Genomic DNA, 6,745 nt, shown 5'->3' on the forward strand with positions numbered 1-6,745 from the left:
CTCTATCACGTAAAGACTTTTCACAAAACGTCATAACGCAATGCATAAGAGAAACACCAAAACACGTAGTTTTGAGATTAAAAGACGTAGATTTCACACACACACACACAAATCAGAATGAATGAGGATGTACATTCGTTTGACATCAATGTTCTTCCCTTTTTTTCAGTTTGTATTTTTGTTAACAAACATAATAATAAAAAATGTTCCTTGTGGTAAACGAAATAATAATTTGATCTAAGTAAGATTTCGTTTTTTCTTCCCGATTTGTAAAAAAATCCTTACGTGACAGAAAAAAATAATAATATTATTTTCGAAGTCTGAGTAGCTGAATTATGGAAAATCCGTTATTAAAACCAAAACAATTTTTATGAAGTCTAAGTTCGCAGGCCTGTGTAGTTTAACATTTCATACGTAACTCTCTCATTCGTACTTACGTATTTGTTTGCCTGTTGGGTTTCATGCAAGGTTTCTCGAGAGTTACCTGAGCTTGCGTTCCTAACTTTAAGATGATACATTAGAAGGAAGGCAGCTAGTCAACCCGACCCACCGCCAACTCTTGGGCTACCCTTCATCAACAGATAGTGGTACTGACCGTACTATTATAAAGCCCCCAATGATGAAAGAGCGAACGTGTTTGGGAAAGGATTTTGGGTCCGATTACGAATCGAGTGTCGTAGTCATCTGGCCCGGTCAGGCCGTATTTAATTAAATAAGATATTTTCAGTAGCTCAAAGCCAATTTAATGTTGTACAGTTTCAATCTTTAATTAAACAAACATCAGAACACTGACAATCTAAATAAATAGAAATACTTTTTACAATAAAAAATTCCAGTTTTTGTTACTTGCACAACAAAAAAATAGTTTAGTCACGCTGGAAGGGCGAACAGTTACGTCGCTTTGCTTGCTTTATAACTAAAAGAAGAGATATTAGGTAGGTCATCAACAAGATCATTTTTCAAGAGTCGTTAATTTTGGATAACTTCGTGCTCAGAAAATCAAAGGTCTCAAACATTGTTATATAGTAATTTGAAAACAAGTAAATGAAAAACTATCTAGCGTTTGCTCCACTTTTTTATATAAAAAATATTAAGTTTTGGTTTTAAAAGGCGGAACGATGGTATATTGTCTATTTATATTTGAAAATCTCATGAGGTAATGCATTTGGCATGTATATCTGTTCATAAAAATTCCAAAATAGGAACGATGTACGTTTGATAATAAAATTCTGCACACTTGAACTACTATCTCTAAAGTCCAGATACTTATCATGCATAAGAATGCTGTATATGAATCTTATACTGAACAACCGGATTAAGATGAAATAATAGCAACCTGTAATACTTGTGTCCAAATGTCAGTTACATATTTAGTGAACTTGATGATTATTGTAATTGTTCTGTCTCCACAGGGATAGTCGTTTTGTTTTTAATGTATATATTATTGTTTAAAGGAGTTGGAGATGTATACTTTCAGTCAAGACCTTTTAACTTGCCCAGATCATCCATTTCCATCTCACAGTTTCAGATATGTACTACTCCCTCACTTCTTATCTTCCACCTTGAAGACCAGTCTGATAACTTCACGAAATAACAAATCAAGTCGGTAAATTGGGTTATGTTGGGCACAACTGTTGGATTTTTAAAGACAACTCATCCGTCTTGTGTTTCAAATACTGTTATCATTTTGTTACCTCTTTCTTCAAAAGGCCCGGCATGGCCAGGTGGATAGAACGCTCGACTCGCAATCTGTGTGTCGCGGGTTCGAATCCCCGTCCCACCAAACATGCTCGCCCTTTCAGCCGTGGGGGCGTTATAATGTGAAGTTCAATCCCACTATTCGTTGGGTGGTGATGACTAGTTACCTTTCCTCTAGTCTTACACTGCTAAATTAGGGACGGCTAGCGCAGATAGCCCTCGTGTAGCTTTGCGTGAAATTCAAAAACAGACAAACAAACTTTCCTCAAAAACCTTATGACACATACGTCATTCTACATGCACGATTTCGGGTGCATCTTTTAACAACGATTTAGTATTTAGAGAGTTATGGTTTTGCCAGTCTTTGGAGATTTCAATAATCTGAAAAACTAATGCAGTTCTCTCACACTTCATAATTTCTAATTCAAGTAAGCATATTTCCGTAGCTTTCAAATACCTCTCTTACAGCAGGACGAAAATAATAAAAAGATGGTTGAAAAAACTAATAAATATTGTGTGAATGAGTCGGATTTCATACGAAGTAATATTACTATTTAAACAGAACAGTAATTTTAATTCAAGAGTAAAGCAAAGATGTACCCACTGCAGGGATCTAACCTGGATTATTAACATCATAAAACCTCAAACTTTCCGCTGAGCGTCCGAGGGGCAGTTAATTTGAAAAATAACATTAAATACAATCTCGATGTCTAATTGAATTTTATTAAACCAGAAATATAGTTTTAACTTAGTTATATATTAAGTCATTGTTTCCTGATGTGACACATCTAAGGTAAGGACTTACAACGTTAAAATCTAGGGTTTGATTTTCCGCTGTGGACAAAGCGTAGATGGCCCCAAGTGTAGCTTTGCGTTAAGCAAGCGCTAAACGTGATTTCTTAAAGTTAAAAAGAGGATTTTTTCTCGTAGTGGGCACAGCACAGATAGCCCGCTGTGTAGCTTTGTACTGAACAACAAACAAACAAACAAACAATTTCTTAAAAGAGAAATTATAATGAATACAAATGGGCACAGTTGGTTTACTCATGATGTCTTGACAACTTAAAGATATATGTGCATGACTTTATTGGTATATGATGATATAAATAACGCACTGAAGTACGATCTTTTAGTATATAAATAGATATATAAGTATGATATTATTGATAAATAATAACATAAAATAGCTTTTTGATTAATATATGGCAGATTTCTTTTCATCTCACCAAAGGTAAAATTGAAAATACAATCTGTGAAATAGAGATCTAATACATTCCTTGATTCGTCACACCTTCTCCTGTGGACTGCAGTTTTGCCTATTCAAGGCTCATCAACACAGCTTGGGTCAGTAAACCAAAGGAATACAGTTAGGCCTCGTATATTGTTAATATGTATACAATATTTACGGTTTTTTTGTGATTCTTTTTAACTCACCATATAGTAGCCCATTTAGGTGTATGGATATTATTGAGTTAAACGCAATGGTGAGTTAAAACCCCATAAATATTATATACACGTCACCATTATAAGAGATCTAACTGCATTTCTTTGGTTTGTTGACCCAAGCTGTGCTGATGAGCCCGGAATAGGCGAAAGTGCAGTCCACAGTAGAGAGTATGGCCAATCAAGGAATGCTTACTTTTGGTGAAATGAAAAAACTAATAAAATATAACAACTAAACAGTTGGTCTACTCTATTATACTGAATAATAAATTGGATTCAATATCATAATATTACTTACACACGTAAATTAATTTAGGTTACTATATGGTGAGCGTAACGGATTTATTATTATATATTTATTTTAAAATCGATATTTTATATTATTAAATCTGTATTGCGAAACTCGTGCCTATTCTCTAAAGTTGTAGAAGATTCTCGAGAGTAAAAATCAACAACATATGTATGTATGTACGTGAACTCTAGTGTTAGCGTCAGTGCTGTTACATAAAGCTGAAATATCTATAAACTCTCCACACGCCTATAAATATAATCAACGCGACGCACCAAAAAAAAAAAAAAGAATATCTATTATTGGTTTGCTGTAATTGGTGTGCTATAAACTTCGTAAGCTATAACTGTGATTAACGCTTATTAATCGGGAACTTCATATATATTTGACCAGGAATGTTTATAAATTTCGAACATTACAAACCATCTAACTTCAGTGGATTCACATTGGACATTTGTACTTTTATGAAAACATTACCTAACTTCATCGGTGGAAAAAATCGGCGAATGATACAGAGCTAGCTAAATCCCTATTAAGTGAATTGTACCTACGTCAATTTGAAATTAGCTCGCTCATCGTGAACCTCGATAAGACATCAAGGAAGTTCCAGACTGGAAAGAAGACTTTATGTAGATTATAAGTTTGTAAAACTTTTGTATATAAATAATTTTTTGTAGTAGCTGTTTGTAATAACTGTTATTGTAAATTGTATTATTGTTTGTATATTAAAACATATTTGTATAAAACAAAGAAAACTGTTTGTATCAATCTTGTTGGAAAATATCATAAATTGAGATATATCGGCATATATTTAACTACTAAATTTAAATTATAATTTAGCTCCATTTCAGACCATTCGAAATTGTAATACGTAACATGAGTTAAAAAGGACTTGAAAACTTAATAAATAAAATAACTGTTTAATGTGGCGATATTTTAAGCCATTCTAGAGTAGGACATGAATACCACATTAGAATATGACACGTCAGATTTCATAAGTGAATAACTCTTTTAATTTCATTTGGTTCGTTTGTTAGTTTTAGAACAAAGTCATATTGGGAAATGTGTTGTGTCCACCATGGGGAATCGAACCGCGGATTTTAGCGTTGTAAAACCAGAAACTTACCATTGTCTCACCGAGGAACAACTATACTTGGATATACATATATTTTCATTGTGGTATCCAGTAATTTATTTAATTCTAATTATATGGAATAGTGATTTTGATTGCAATGTTTTTCGTGAGAGAAGATACTTAAAAAGACCCATTAACCCACTTGATTTCAGATAAATAACAATTACATGAATTCAATAACTAAGCACTTCTCAGCTGTCAGGAATATTTTATTATGACTCACGCATTTTGGTATATATTTCATTTACTTCAAAACAGAAATACGATCTACTTTTGAAATAACATTAATATGTTTATTTCTGGTAAACAATAATGTGTGAGATGAATCTATGATACATATTCGGTGAAAGAAGGCGTACATCATCTGTGTCTAAAACAGGACATGCTCTCTGTTGCCATGTCTTGACCACCGCACAGAGCAATCATTGTCTATTTCTGTTGTCACGAGCGGGAGCTAGTTTCCATACATCGTTTCCCATTCCTCTTCCTGGTCCTTAACCTCCCATCTGCCCTAAGATTAAAAGATAGATCTGTTACACGTTTTTCTCAAATACTTCTTGGGGTTGTAAACATACTTTATGAATTGTACAACCTGACCTACCACGTGCAAGCACCAAGTGGACGTTAATATTCTTCCTTACTTCAAATAAGCGCTTTGGGTTTCTCTAATTTTTTAGTAATTCTTTTGTTACATATCCATATTTTCACATATCTCTGTCTCGCCTGTCTATTTAATGTCTCCATTACTATTTACGCATGTCTATTTTTGAAACTTTTTCTGACCAATCACAAGTAACCAGCTTCTTTTAATATTTTTGACAAAAATGAATATTTGAAGAAGTGTTTTGTTTTTGTTTTACTTGTTTGTTCACCTAAAGAACACGTTATTCACATAATGGCCTAAACGACTAGGTTGAAGCCCCCATATATCAGGCACATCCGTCCTTAATTTTGAATTGAGGTCAAGAGAGGTGGCAACCAATCAACAGCACCAGCCACTTGAAGTAGCTACTCTTAACCGACTATCAGGATTGACTGTCACTCTTGTAATGCACCAACGGCTGAAAATGATTTCCCATCCAATATGCTAACCACTAGGCCGCGATTGGACCAGTTGATAGATGTGAATCTTGTATTTATTTAAATTATTAAGACTATATACTAAAATATAATGAGTAATTAAAAAATCTTTTTAAAAAAGTCATTATAAATAAGTTATTTCATGGAAGTTATAGAAATTATTTGTGTTTTAGATTTCCGCTGTAAATTTTTCTCATGTGAAATTGATTTCCGGTTGGAAGGCTTTAATGGCCAAAGCCTCTTTGAACCTTAATGTTCTTTGATTTGTTGTCTTAGATAGAATGCCTAAATATTCAAATTTGATAAAACAGCTCAATGATCTCTACTTCAGGCTGAATTTAAAATCAAAATCAGAAAACAATATACACTTTCTCATGATTTACAACATAGCTTTATTGACCTCAAGAATTTTTTTCAGATGGCCAGATTGTGTGCACATCTAAATTGGTTGGAAACACAAAACAATATAACTTTAAAGAGGATCAGTTTCAACAAGTTTAAAAACTACATTTACTTGGTAGCCCTCACTACAATGTTACCTTTTTTATAATCCAGTATAGCGAATTTGTTGTTATTTGTTTATTTTAATATGAACGTTGTTTAGATTAAGTTTATATTTAGAAACATACATAGCTTATACTGTTAGATAGGTATTGCGAAACTCCCACATATTCTCCAAAATTGTAGAAGATTCTCGAGAGTAAGAATCAACAATATATGTATATATGTCAACGTTTAAAATGTGTCTTGCATTGTTTCGTAAGACTGAAATTTCTAGAACGCCCCCTCCCACAGGTATAAACATAACCAACGCAACACGCCAAAAGAGAATGTCTATTATTAGTTCGGTGTGCTATAAAACTTCGAAAGCTATAACCGTGATTGTTATAACACTTACCAATCGGAAAACTTAAGATATCTGACCAGGAATATTTATAAATTTCGAAAATTACAAATCATTTAATTTTAGTGGATTCTCATCAGACATTAGTATTTTTACGAAAACATTACCTGACGTCACCCGTGGAAAACCTAGTGTGTGTGGCCAAGGAGACAAAGCTAGCTAGCTTCCCGGCGAATCGTACTTACATCAACTCGCT

This window comes from Limulus polyphemus, unplaced genomic scaffold, assembly GCF_000517525.1.
Source record: "Limulus polyphemus unplaced genomic scaffold, Limulus_polyphemus-2.1.2 Scaffold544, whole genome shotgun sequence".
NCBI classification, from domain to species: domain Eukaryota; kingdom Metazoa; phylum Arthropoda; class Merostomata; order Xiphosura; family Limulidae; genus Limulus; species Limulus polyphemus.